Below are 13,777 nucleotides of genomic sequence, written 5' to 3' on the forward strand. Positions count from 1 at the left end.
TTGAGCCCAGGAGTTCGAGAACCAGCCTGGGCAACATAGGGAGACTCTGTTTCTATTAAAAAACAAAAGTTTCGTGGAACTTACCATTAAAACCTACTTGGACCCAGAGTTTTTTTTGTGGGAAGATTTTTAGCTATATAGACTATTCAGTTTATCTGTTCTTGGTTGAGGGTTACTGGTTTGTGTTATACAAGTAATTTTCTTCATGTATGTATGTCTGTATGTCTGTATGTATATGAGACGGATTCTCTGTCACCCAGGCTGCAGTGCAGTGGCATGATCTTGGCTCACTGCAACCTCCGCCTCCCGAGTTCAAGCGATTATCCTGCCTCAGCCTCCCAAGCAGCTGAGACTACAGGTGTGTGCCACCACGCCCGACTCATTTTTTGTATTTTTAGTAGAAACGAGGTTTCACCGTGTTATCCAGGATGCTCTCGATCTCCTGACCTCATGATCCATCTGCTTCGGGTTTCCAAAGTGCTGGGATTATAGGGGTGAGCCACCGCGTCCGGCCTGTTTTATTTTTTTGTAGAGATGGGATTTTGCCATGTTGCCCAGGCTGGTCTCAAACTTGGACTCAAGCAATCGGCCGTCCCCAGCTTCCCATAGTGCTGAGATTTCGCAGGCATGAGCCACCGTGCCTGGCCCCAATTTTCAATACTTTAAAGATGTTGCTGCACTGTCTTCCTGCTTGTGTGCTTCCAGAAAGAGATCTGTTCATCCTTCTCTCCTTCTCTTCTTGACGGACATGCCTCTTCTTTTTTTCTTCCTTTTCTTTTTTTCTTTTTTTGAGACGGAATCTCACTCTGTCACCCAGGCTGAAGTGCAGTGGCGCAATCTCAGCTCACTGCAACCTCTGCCTCCGGATTCAAGTGATTCTCCTGCCTCAGCCTCCTGAGCAGCTGGGATTACAGTTGCCTCCCACCACGCCCAGCTAATTTTTTGTATTTTTAGTAGAGACGGGGTTTCTCCATGTTGGCCAGGCTGGTCTCAAACTCAACCTCAGGTAATCCACCTGCCTCGGCCTCCCAAAGTGTTGGGATTACAGGCGTGAGCCATGGCGCTCGGCTAGACGTGCCTTTCTTTAGAATTGTCTCTTTGTCACTGCTTTGAGCCACTTTGCTGTGGTTTCCTCATGCTCCGTGTGTTCAGAGTACGTTGTGTAGTTTTTGTTAGGATTGGAAGGCGTTTCTCCTGCCTCCCTCCTCCGGGCACTTGGCGGCCCGTGTGTCAGTCAGGTGACTGTTCTCAGCTCAAGGTGCTCTTCTCACCTTTGGATTCTTTTTCCTCTGTTTCTCTGTGAATAGTTTTCTGTTACTGTGTCCACATCGCGAATGTTTTCTTCCACAGCGTCTCCTCAACACTTAATCCCGTGTAGCAGCGGATGTTATAATCTTTCATGTCTTTATTTTACTCTTTTAAACATGTGGAATACAATGTCCTAACAGTTTCAGTGTCTTCTATGAATTTCTACGTCTGTGCCAGTTCTGATCTTTTGCAATTGATGGATTTTCCTCATCGTGGTCCACAATTTCTTGCTTTCTGGATTCTAGACGTTTTGAAATTTGCCTGTTTGGGTGCTGAATGTTTTTGTATTCCTATAAATCGGCTGGGCGTGGTGACTCACACCAGTAATACTAGCACTTTGGGAGGCTGAGGTGGGCAGATTGCTTGAGTCCAGGAGATCGAGACCAGCCTGGGCAACATGGAGAAATTGTCTCTACTTAAAAATACAAAAATTAGCCAGGCGTGGTGGTGCACACCTGTAGTCCCAGCTACTTGGGAGGCTGAGGTGGGAGGATCACTTGAACCCAGGAGGTGGAGGTTGCAGTGAGCTTCGATCGCGCCACTGCACTGCGGCCTGGGTGACAGAGCCAGACCCTGTCTCAGGGAAAAAATACAATAAAATAAAAATTTGAGCTTTGTCCAGACTGCGTTCAGTTACTTGGAGGTAGCTTGATCCGTTTGGGTCTTGCTTTTGTGATTTGTTTTAGGTGGGTTTAGAGCTGGGCTCAGGGCTCATTCTAGGCCGGATAATTCCCCACTCCTGTGGCAGAGTCTTCTGAGGGACACAGGACCCCATGAATTTGGGCGATTTCCTGTCTGTCTGGTGGAGACAGGCTCTTTGCCTAGCCTGGTGTGAGCCTCAGGCCTGTCGTCTCTAAATCTCTGTGGGTGAGTCATCGCGGCCTCGTGGAGTTTCTGCACATACATGCTGTGATCTGGGGTCTGCGGAATTGTCAGGGGCCCCGGCAGACCCCAGGCGCTCTGTGCGGTGCTCCGTTCTCTGCTGTTCCTGTGAATTGCAGCTGCCTTGCTTGCCCTGAATTGTCAGCTCCATCTCAACCCAGTGTCTGCTGGGCCCTGCCTGGGTCCCACTTCCTGTACCATGGCTGGGAACTCTCAGGAGGCAGTGAGCTGGGGCTGCCAGAGGGTTTGGCTCCACTCTGAATTTTGGGGACCACTGTCCTTTGCTGTCTGACATCCAGGGTCCCCGGGGCCATTGTCTCTTGCCTCGTGTCTTGTCTGCGTTTTTGGCCTTTCCGGGGAGGAGGGTGATGGGTCTCTGTGACTTCACGTTGGCTGCAGGCGGGCCCTGGCATCGCAGTCCGTGAGTGACATCCAGCTTCTCTCATCGGTCACCCCCTTCATCCACTCCATTTGAAAAATGAGATAGAAAATGAATATGGTGCTGTCATCACGGTGGCTGGACCTGTGTAGCTCGTGGGCTCTCCTCCAGGCTGAGGCTTTTGTGGGAGAAAGTTGCTCAGGGCCAAGTTTCAGATAGAAAGAGCCAAAGTAACTGGAAATGTTGAGATGGCCCTGGAGGCCCTCAGGGTGGCCTCTGCTTCAGGGAGGAAGGTGGGCAAATCCCGCTCCATGGCAGCAGGTTTAAAAACATCGCTGAATTGTGCTGACTGGCACATCCATTGTGAGCGGATGTGTTTTCCTTTTGCAATAATTTTGGCTGCATTAAATTCGTTTTGTTCACATCTTCATCACCGCCTTTTCAGTTTCAGCGGGAATTGATTATGAACAAAGTGCCATGATTTTGACTATTCAGGCGAGCAACTGCATCAAGCCAGCGCTGAACTGGTTTTGTAACAAGCTTGGTGTCCATGTCGCTCTTAATAACATCTGCAGGCACAGGCGATGGTAGCAGTTGTGGGCCAGCCGTCAGGAAAGGGGGACTAGCACGTACCACTCCGAATTCAGCTTGCGCAGGGGTACCGTGGAGTTCTGGGGTTTGTTTGCAGACATTTCCAGGCAGTCTGATCTTGTGAGGAGCAAGGAAGGGGTGTGTTGACGGGGCCATCCGGGCTGGAGCAGGTGCGACAAGAATGTCCCACGTCCTCTCGTGTGCTATATGGGAGACAAACCTCTTCACGCTTCAATATCCCGTTCATTTCAGAGCCTCCTTTCAGGGTGGAAGGCGTAGTGGACAGCTTTGGGATTGGGCCAGGCCTGAGGGCACTGAGGGAGTGGGGCATTAGGGGCCATGCGATCAGTGCTGCACTTTGCTCTCATCAGAAGCTGGGCAGTGGCCAGAGGCCTGGGAAAGGCTTGCTGTGGGGGCACGGGGGGCGCCACACGTCAGGGATGCAGTCAGCCTTTGGGCGTCAGGAAATGCAGCTGGGGTGTCCTGAGGTGTGTGAGGCTGATGCTTGGGCCTTTCTACTTCCAGACTGTTCCAGGACACAGGTCCAGGGTCACACTGTCTGTACGGTCTCCAAATGAGCAGGAGCACCTTGCGTGCCCTGCGAGACGTGTTTGAAAGTCACACTTTGGTTCCAGGTCACAGCTTGAACCTGAGGCCACCTCCAGTGGGAGGCTGGAGGTCCTGCGTGCCACCTGGGGCCTGTGTGCTGTGGTGGCTGTGGCTATGTGGGTGCCAGGCGGAGACCTCGCAGGCTGGGCAGCCGCCACCCCTCCATGGATGCTACTCACCCTTAGAAGCAGGTTCCCACAGGCCAGGGCACTCCCAACAGCACTACGTGGAGCTGGTGCCCACCCCAGTGGTCAGATGCATGGCGCCCGCAGCCCTGGCCCAGGTGCCCCCTGGGTTGTCATGTGGTGGGGCCCTGGCTCTGAGCGGGCGGCTGTGCTGCCGCTGATGTCGCCCATCCTTGGGGGCTGGCATCGCCTCCCTGCTGCTCCCACTGTCCCTCCAGCACCTCCCAGGAGGCTGTGTAGCCAGGTGTCTCAGAGGACTCGGGGATCCTGGTAGGGTTTTGGTGGGTTGAACCCTGCAGCCTGGTCTGGGTGTGGGATCCTGGTGCTGTGTGGCCTGGGACACCTGTGCTTCCTGCAGCTCTGCGTGCCACTGATGGAGGGCCTCTCGTTAAGGGGGCACTGCAGCGAGAGTCAGGTGCCCTGGGGTTCATAAGCCACCTTGGGGTATGTCTGTTTGCAGGGGGACTCGTCTGGCCTTCCCAGTGGTGCCGAGCTGTCACTACAGGGCAGCTATGGCCGCATTCAACTGGTCTTGGGACAAGGTGAATTTTCTTGGCTGGCTTGACAGGTCCCCCTTTCCCTGACCATGGAGTTTCACCCAATTTTCAGCGTTGACGGAGAGATGAGGCTTGGAGTCTTTCTCTGGCCTGTGAGGGCTGCAGAGCAGCATGCCGGGGCCATAGGCGCAGTCGAGGGAGAGGCCGTGACAGGAGTACGTGCAGGGACTGGTGGGGACAGCAACTGTGCCTTCTGGCCCCACCCAGAGAGCCCCAGCTGCTGTGCTGCCGTATTCTGATTCCTTCCTTCCTCCCTCCCTCTCTTCTCCCCTCCCTTTTCCCTTCCCCCTTTTCCCCCTTCCTTTTCTGTTTCCCTCCTCCCTCCCTCCCTCCCTCCCTCCCTCCCTCTCTTTTTCCTTCTCTCTTTCTCTCCCTCTTTCCTTCTTTCTTTCGACAGGGTCTGGCTCTGGCTCTGTCACGCAGGCTGGAGCGCAGCAGCACGATCTTGCAGCCTCAATCTGTTGGTTCAAGTGATCCTCCCACCTCAGCCTCATGAGCGAGACTACAGGCACACACCACTATGTCTGGCTAAGGTTTTGTATTGTTTGAGTAGAGACGGGGTCTCACCATGTTGTCCAGGCTGGTCTAGAACTCCTGGGCTCAAGTGATCCTCCTGTTTCGGCCTCCCAAAGTGTTGGGATGACAGGCGTGAGCCACCGTGCCGGCCTGTATTTGATTCTTGTTGCAGATCCAGCCCTGGGATCCAAGCCTGGGCAGAGCCAGAGGGTGACTAAGGGGCCATTAGGACAGAGACAGTGGGTTTTGCAGTGATGTGAGCGTTGACGGAAGTGGCCACACTGCAGGCCCCCACAGTGTCACCAGTAGGCCAAGTGGACACTGCCAGATGCGTTCCCCCATTTGGGGTATCTGTCCTCGGCAGCCTGTGGCCTGTCGTGAAGCAAAGCCATTCCGCAGGCTGGGTTTATCCCTGTTCAGGCCTGCACTAGTGGCGCCTGGTTCTCGGGTGTGATGAGGAGCTTTGCTGCCCTGGAGCGTTGCTTTGTGGGCAGAAGCCAGCTTTGGAATCGGCCTCATGGCTGGTCCTGGACACGCTCCTCCTTCCTTCCCTGTTGGTTGCTGTTAAGCCAGCCTTGGGCACCAGGGACAGTGGGGACGTGGCTGTGCACTGGGCCCAGGGCCGGCAGGAGGCTGCTTCAGGACTGGACCAGAGCAGTGTGTGGCTGGTGGTGCCTGTGGCTGGCGTGGGTCTGGTGGGTCTGGCGGTACTTGTGGCTGGCGTGGGTCTGGCGGTGCCTGTGATTGGCGCGGGTCTGGCGGTACCTGTGGCTGGATTGGGTCTGGCGAGTCTGGCGGTACCTGTGGCTGGCGTGGGTCTGGCGGGTCTGGCATGTTTGGCGGTGTCTGCCACCAGGCTGCCAGTGGATGAGCCTGGCTGTCCCTGGATGTCCCCCACTGGTTGGAGTTTTGCCCAGGGGTGCTGTGCTGTGCCCTGGTCATCTTGTCCCCTACAGCTAGACAGTGAAGTGTGGCCAGCACCTTGCTGCAAGTGAGGGACAGAGGTGGTCTCTCCACAAGCTAGAGCAAGGGCAGGTGGGCCCGTTGACTGGCGCTGGGTCTGGGTTCGGTCCTGGGCCTGCTGCATGTCATCCTCCCTTCAGGCCTGGCATGGGAGGAGGGGCTGGGAGATGCTGGTGACACCACTCTGACGCCAGCGCCTGAGGCATCCCCTGGACAGTGCTCATCTTGAATGCAGCCCTGGTGACCCAAAGCCCCTGTCTTGGTCCCTCACAGGCCTGGGGGTGTGGCCACAAGGCCTGGGCTTTGTCCCGTTTACGAGAGGTCAGGCGGTCACAGGGTAATGGGAGGCCTATGGTTCCTGGGCTGCCATCTGGCGATTGTAAAATGGGCATTGCGCAGTGTTGAGGGGGCGCTGGGGAAACAAGCTGCCGACTGAGGAGGCCGCACTCCCTGTGCCTCCCGGGCAGACACCTCACGGCCTTTCTCTGGGTGTCTGAGCCCAAGGTGAAAAGTTCAGGCCGTCCCTGCCCTCCTGAGGGGCTGGAGGTGGGGCGGGAGCAGAGACTGGACCTGGCCAGCCCTTCCCGCTTCCCTTCTTCGGGGCCCCTGGACTCTGGGGGCGAGGGCAGGGCTGTTCAGCTGTTGGACATCCTTGCTGTCCCTTTGCCGGACTCTCCAGAGGGCCAGCATGGAGGTGGACAAGTTCACATTTGCCCTTCTCCTGCCCGAGGGCTCCTGGTCCTGTCCCGGGCCACCCCAGGCTGGACCAGCTGCCCGTGTCACCAGGCCAGATGGTTTCCCTGTGAATGAGCCTATGGCCCCAAGTGCCTGACCCCAGGCCTGAGCTCTGGGGATGACTGAGGCCTGGTGAGGCGTGTTCTGGGGCCTGGTGCGACCTGCATAGTCTGTGGGGGTTGGAGGGATGTGTGTCCTTGGGCCCACTGCAGAACTTGGGGTGTCCTGATGGGTGTTGGGTTGCACACGAGCCTGGGCTCCTTTGTGGTGGGCAACCCCAGGGTCGCGGGACAGTCTCTGGGAAGTGCAGAGGCCTGGACACCCCCACCTCCGAGCCAGGCCCTGCCACATCCTCCCTGATGGCTCCAGGGGCATTTGTTCACTGAGGAACACTGGCTGGCCTCCCCCCAGACGAGTCTGCTGCGCTGGGGAGCTGCAGGGGCTGCCCCCGTCCAGGCCAGAGAAACCAGGCAGCCTCTCTTGCCGGGAGAGGTCCCCCACAGGAGCCTGTTATGGGGCCGCGTGGCGCCTGGGCTGGTGTCACCCCTGGGAGCCCCCTTTTAAAGAAGATTCAGTGTCCCATCTCTCAGACGGTCTCCAGTGTGGGGATTAAGCGCTCAGATGCTGGCAGGTTCGGCGGAGCACTGGCTGCCCTCGGCAGGGGCTTTGTGTCGGCTGCCCTGCCCCGGGCTGACCCCAGACGCTCGCCTTTTGTGCTGTGCTGCTCTCGCCCCTCGGGAACCTTTGTCCCATTGAGCCCTGCCATCGCCTGGGGCCCCTCGCCTGTCCCCGCAGGCCCGCCCCGGGGCGGGGATTGTGGCCCCTGTCCCCTGGTAGGGGGGGTGCTTCTGGTGGCCTAAGGGGACCCTCTGAGCAGTCATGCAGGCCTCCCCTCAACCCCCCGCGTCCAGGTCTGTTGCGGAGGGGCCAGGAGATTCTGACATTGATGCGATGGTCCCAGAGGTTGGCATCCTGGGGAGGACTGGCTGGCGATGCTTCCAGAAAGTGGTTTTTGAAGAGGCATCTGGTCCTGGCCCGTGGGTGGCTGGCGGGACTGGGACTGGGAGAGGAGCTCCGGGCCACTGGCCGCTTCCTCATTGCTTTTCTCCTCTGGGAGGACTTGCCCCTGTGGGCAGGTGCAGGGGCACCGAGTGGAGGGGCTTGGGGGCCTCCGCCCACCCGAGGCCACCTTGCTGTCTCTCCAGGCCTGCGTCCTGCAAAGAGGCTGGTTCAAAAGGTCACTGCCCCGATTTTTATTGCTGTCTCTTACGTTCTCACGACCTCTTGCCCTCTGCACAGATGGGCGGGGCTGGAGCCTCCACGAGGGCCGGCCTTTCCGGGGATTAAAAACCTGAAAGGTCTGAGCCGAGCTACCAAGGTTAAATGTTTTAGTAGCTTAAAAATGGTGTTAAAAATTAAGCAAAAACACACATAGACTTCCAGGTTTAGCATAAATAGAAACCAGAGGTGTTGAGACTGTGCTGCCTCCTCAAAACATGCAGTGGAGAGAGGGGACAGAGCCCTCCACAGGATCCCTCCGTTGGGGGGTGGGGGGAGACAGCCCTGGCCCAGCGTCTACAGCTCCCAGCGGCACTGAGTGGCAGTGGCCGTCCCTGTGGTCTGGGGGCCTCCTTCCCCAACAGGCTACACAAGCCCTGTTCCTGCTAAGGCTCGGGGAAGCTCTTTGCGACTTAAAAAATAATAATAACAACGGAGGGTGAACTGGTTCCTATTTTTGCTTGTCATTGATTGCCAAAACCCACTTAAATTAAATACAACCATGTCTTGTAAATGGCGTCCTTAATGCAGTTTATCAAAACCAAAACTCCCTGTTGAGGCCTTCGTGTTTTGTCAGTAGCGTGTTGGAGTCTGATTCCTGTCTCCCGTGCCCTTGTCTGCGTGTGCTGACCCCGGACCCCGTGAGGGAGTTCTCACCATGCACCAAGCCTCGCCCTCCCAGGCCCCTCATGCCCCCGAGGCTCGCTGGTGCCTCAGCTTCTTCCAGGGGAGGGGGAGGTGGTAGGCGCCTTGGGTCTTAAATCAGAGAAACTGTTCCAGCAGTAGTAAATGTCATCAGCTGGCCCCAAAGAGCACCTGAAAACACAGGCTGTACCCCCGCCCCCGTGGAGACATTTGGCGCCACCTGCGTTCAGTGCAGATGCCACACGGCTATTCCTGAGATGGCTGCCGAGGCCATTTGGCCCTTCATTTTGGGAACAGACCAAGGCGGTGTGTTTGGCCGGCTGAGACCCACCTGGGGGTGTCCGGGCCTTGGCCATGCTGCCTTCTCCAAGCCCCACGCTTCCCCCGGCCCCTCCTCCTTCCCACCGGCGCCGGAGACCCTCGGAAGCGTGTGTGGAAAGACAGCAGCCGTGGGGTCCCTCTCCTGGTCAGAGGGTGGCATTCCTCCCACAGTCCTGGGAGCCACGGGGCTGAGATGGGACTGCCTGGCTTAGCGTGGGGAGGACGGGACGGGGTGGCTGCCATGCCTCTTTCTGTCTGTGATGGAATGGGAGGGTCTGGCCCTGCCTCGTTAGTGAGCTTGAGCCAGGGATACCCGTGACCCTGCCGGGGACGGTCCTCCCCAGCCTTGTGAGCCTGGGCAGAGGTGCTGTGGCCCCAGGTTGTGTGGCTGACCTGGTGGGGGGAGGGTAAGAACATCCTTGGAGAAGTGACGAGTGTATGACCAGAGGGTGGACCCAGCCAGGAGGCCCGACCGTGACTGCAGCCTCCCCCAGCATCGCGCCAAAGTGTGCTGGTGCAGGGCCTCGAAGCTGCTCCATGGGCAGCCTTCGGGCTGAGGCTGTGGGGGACCTTGGGAGTGCGGCGGCCCCCCGTCCGTTCTGTGGACCGGGTGCGGATGGGCCGTGTGGGCAGACGTGCTCTTGGGTGGTTGTGGCGGGGATACCTCTCTGCCCACCACCCTCTCACTCACTGCCCTGGCTGGAAGGTGGGGACATCTCCCTGACCAGCAGCACCAGGATGGCGGCCCTGGAACAGCGTCCTGGTCCGCCCAGATGCATGCTGAGCACCCATGCGTGTGCGCGGGTCTTATGGGCCATGTCCAGACCCAGCCCTGGGGTCAGGTGACACTTGCAGTTGGGTGGGCGCTCACGTAGGCACCTCCAGGTAAGGGGGATTCAGGAAGACAGCGCTTTGTAAGTGGCGCTGGTTTTGCTTTGAGGCCGGACTCCTTTTCCCGTTGAGGAGCTCTGCTCGTGCGCTTCGCTTGCTTTCCCATGGCAGGCTTTCTGTTGGTTAAATAAAGACACAAACTTTCCATCAGTCTTTGCAAATACTTGGTTCCGGGAAGTTCTTGGCCCTTCCCAGGCTTGGGGCTGCCGGCTCACCGTTCCTCTCTCTGCATTTCAGCCAGGCCCCCATATGCTGGGTTTGCAGGTCAAGACCACCCATGACAGCTGTGCTGCGTGGGGTGCGGTTCCCTGTGGGCGCCGAGGGTGGTGTGGGGCTGCCTCTCGCTCGCTCCACCAGTCACCTGAGGGCCCGTATCCCGGTTGTGGCCGCGTGCGCTCTGCTGTGCGGGTGGTCAGTGCTCCCCAGGGGCCACCTGGACGGTGTCCACTCCTGCCCCATGGCGGGAAGTCCCAGCGACACCTGGCCATGTCCCTCTCAACGTTTCTGGAAGTGGGATTCCAGGCCGGAGCCTCCTGGGGGGGCGGACACCGCCACTTGGCCCATGACAGTTGGTTGATGGGACTTGAAGGGGCCTCTGGACTATGTGGCTGCAGCGCCGGACCCTAGGAGAATAGCAGCCGTGATGGGGGGCGGGGGCCCCACTTTCTGGGAGGGAGTGAGGGTGGGCGAAGGCACCCCAATTGTTTGGGGCCTTTGCTGTCTGTGCTGGTCTTTCCAGGCAGCCCCAGGCCGTGTGTGTCAGCAGGCGGAGGCTGCGCACCTCTCACCCACCCAAGCTGAAGCAGGCTTACAGGGGGCGGCCCCAGGGGTTTCTCCAGCTGAACAAGCTTGTCCTGGAACTCCCACCTGAAAGGGCTGCTGCCCCCGTGAGAGGAGCTTCTAGAGACGGTGGCCAGCCTTGGGGGCCCGGTGGAGATCTGTACGTGGGGTCCTGTTGCGATTCTGTCTTGGAAGGAGTATCAGGGCCCTGAGTGGTCGGAGCAGTGGCCGGCCCATGGCTCCGCTCAGGTACCACCGACAGCTCCTTTTTGTTTCTTGTAGTCACAGAGCTCGAGGTTCCCACAGGGACGAGGCTTCCTGTGGCTCCGCCTTCAGGCAGCAGTGGGGCTGCCCCGCCCTCTGGGGTTTGTAGGTGCTCTGAGGTGGTCTGGGTGTGGCCTGGCCGGTGTGGACAACTTTGCCCTTTGTCTGAGACCCTGAGCCCTGGGGAAGGACGAGGGTGTGGGGGGAGTCTGGTTTTTCCATAAACATTTATCTTTTTTTTTTTTGAGACGGAGTCACGCTGTCGTCCAGGCTGGAGTGCGGTGGAGCGATCTCGGCTCACTGCAAGCTCCGCCTCCCGGGTTCACGCCATTCTCCCGCCTCAGCCTCCCGAGTAGCTGGGACCACAGGCGCCGCCACTACACATGGCTAATTCTTTGTATTTTTAGTAGAGACAGGGTTTCACTGTGTTCGCCAGGATGGTCTCGATCTCCTGACCTCGTGATCCGCCTGCCTCAGCCCCGCGAAGTGCTGGGATTACAGGCGTGGGCCACCGCACCAGGCCAACGTTTATCTTTAAATGTTCCTTGGACCTGGCCTCTGGCTCTTTGGGAGGGAGAGTCCTTGGCAGGCCCCGTTGCCTGCATCCCCCAGCGCACCTTGGCTCCTGGTCGTGCGTGAACTCTGCCCACCCTCCCCGCCCAGGCTGGTCCTGGGGCAGCAGCCTCTCAGAGCTGTTGACAATTGAGCAGTCTCCTTGTGCCCTTTCTCTTTTTTTTGAGACGGAATCTCGCTCTGTCGCCCAGGCTGGAGTGCAGTGGCCAGATCTCAGCTCACTGCAAGCTCCACCTCCCGGGTTTACACCATTCTCCTGCCTCAGCCTCCCCAGTAGCTGGGACTACAGGCACCGCCACCTCACCCGCCTAGTTTTTTGTATTTTTTTAGTAGAGACGGGGTTTCACCGTGTTCGCCAGGATGGTCTCAATCTTGTGACCTCATGATCCGCCCGTCTCAGCCTCCCAAAGTGCTGGGATTACAGGCTTGAGCCACTGCGCCCAGCCTCCTTGTGCCCTTTCAAGCTGTTCTTTTCTTTGGTTCACACTGAGCAGAGGCCGGTTGCTCTGATAGGGAGAAGACGTGAGGAACTGGCATTTACTGTGATTGAGCCCGGGGCGGGTGGACTCTCCCATTCATGCAGCCGCATTTCACAGAAAGAAGTCCTGCTCCCCACCCCCGACCCCCACTGCCGCTCTACCTGCCTTTACCTGCACTTGAAGGGACAGCCCAGCAGGCTGTGGCTGGCTACCCCAGGAGCACCTGGCTCCACCCAGCTCTCAGAAGTTCACCTGCTGCCCTCAAAAGCCTGAGGTTTGATATTTATCTCCAAAGGAATGGCTGGCCCGACTGCCCTGGACCCTCCAGGGAGGTCAGCAAGCCGGAAATGCGTGTCTGTTGCTCTCCTGGTCTCTGGGCCACCTGCTCCTGTGGCCCTGGGGTTGGGGAACCAGGGCTGAAGGCCTGTAGGGCCCCCTGTCTGTGCCTCTAGAGGCCCTGAGCCGCCTCCGCAGTGTTTTAGACCCATAAGCGAGAGACAGCGTTGTGGTTGGATGGTGAGAAAACATGAAGCTTTTTCTTTGTAAGCAGAAGGTTGTAGGGCTCAGTGTGTGGGGCTGGGGACAGCGCTAGGCCTGCTCTAGACCATGCACCCCAACCTGGGGTGTCCCACCAAGAGGAGGTACAGGGGCCTCCACTGTGAATATGTGGTCATCCTCTGGCTCCTGATTGCTGAGTTCCTGATTGCTGTCTTTGAGTAACTTAGGAACCCCCATGAAAAGCCCCCACTCACAGCTCCATTCCTGACGTGTTCAGGAACCCCTCCATTGAGGTTTTTCTCTTTGGTTCTGGAATTCGTGGGTCCCTCTGGCCCCTGATGCGTTTGTAATGGGTGTTGATGAGCACTGGAGCTGCTTCCCCTCAGGGGCGGGGCATTGGAGAGATTCCGGCAGGCACCGCAGGGACCTCACCCAGGAGGCTGCTGCTGGTGCTGGGGCGGGCGCTTCCTTGGAGCTGTGATTCCTCTCATTTGGGGCTGCAGGAAAGCGTCTTTTCTCTCTGTGCTAACAGTTGTTTGTTTAAAAAGAAAGGGTATTTAAACCTTTCAAACTTAAAACTATTTTTCTTTGGAGATGGAGTCTCACTCTGTCTCCTCCCAGGTTCAAGTGATTCTCGTGCCTCAGCCTCCTGAATAGCTGAGATTACAGGCACATGCTACCATGCCCAGCTAAGTTCTGTAGTTTTAGTAGAGACGGTGATATGGTTTGGCTGTGTCCCCACCCAAATCTCAACTTGAATTGTATCTTCCAGAATTTCCATGTGTTGTGGGAGGGACCCAGGGGAGGTAATTGAACCATCCGGCTGGACTTTCTCTGCTATTCCCGTGAATAAGTCTCGTGAGATCTGATGGGTTTATTAGGGGTTTCCACTTTTGCTTCCTCCTCATTTTTTCTCTTGCCGCCGCCATGTAAGAAGTGCCTTTTGCCACCTGCCATGATTCTGAGGCTGCCTCAGCCATGTGGAACTGTAAGTCCAGTTAAACCTCTTTTTGTTCCCAGTTTTGGGTATATCTTCATCAGCAGTGTGAAAATGGAGTGCACGCACGCATCAGCACCCACGGGCACACACACCTGCACTCATGCACTCATCAGGACCCACGGGCACACGTGCACACAAACATCAGCACCCACAAGCACACACACCTGTCTCACACACTCATCAGGACCCACAGGAACACGTGCACCCATCAGCACCCACGGGCACACACACGGCATCCATGGGCACACACACCTGTCTCACACACTCATCAGGACCCACGGGCACACACACGGCATCCATGGGCACACACACCTGTCTCACAC

The 13,777-nt window shown here is 57.7% G+C and overlaps 1 protein-coding gene across 2 annotated transcripts in view; it reads left to right on the forward strand.

Annotated features, from left to right (window-relative positions):
- The window catches only part of SKI (SKI proto-oncogene), an 82,681-nt gene that overhangs the window by 37,460 nt on the left and 31,444 nt on the right, over positions 1-13,777 (forward strand). The window lies entirely within an intron of this gene.

Source organism: Theropithecus gelada, chromosome 1, assembly GCF_003255815.1.
Source record: "Theropithecus gelada isolate Dixy chromosome 1, Tgel_1.0, whole genome shotgun sequence".
Classification (NCBI taxonomy): domain Eukaryota; kingdom Metazoa; phylum Chordata; class Mammalia; order Primates; family Cercopithecidae; genus Theropithecus; species Theropithecus gelada.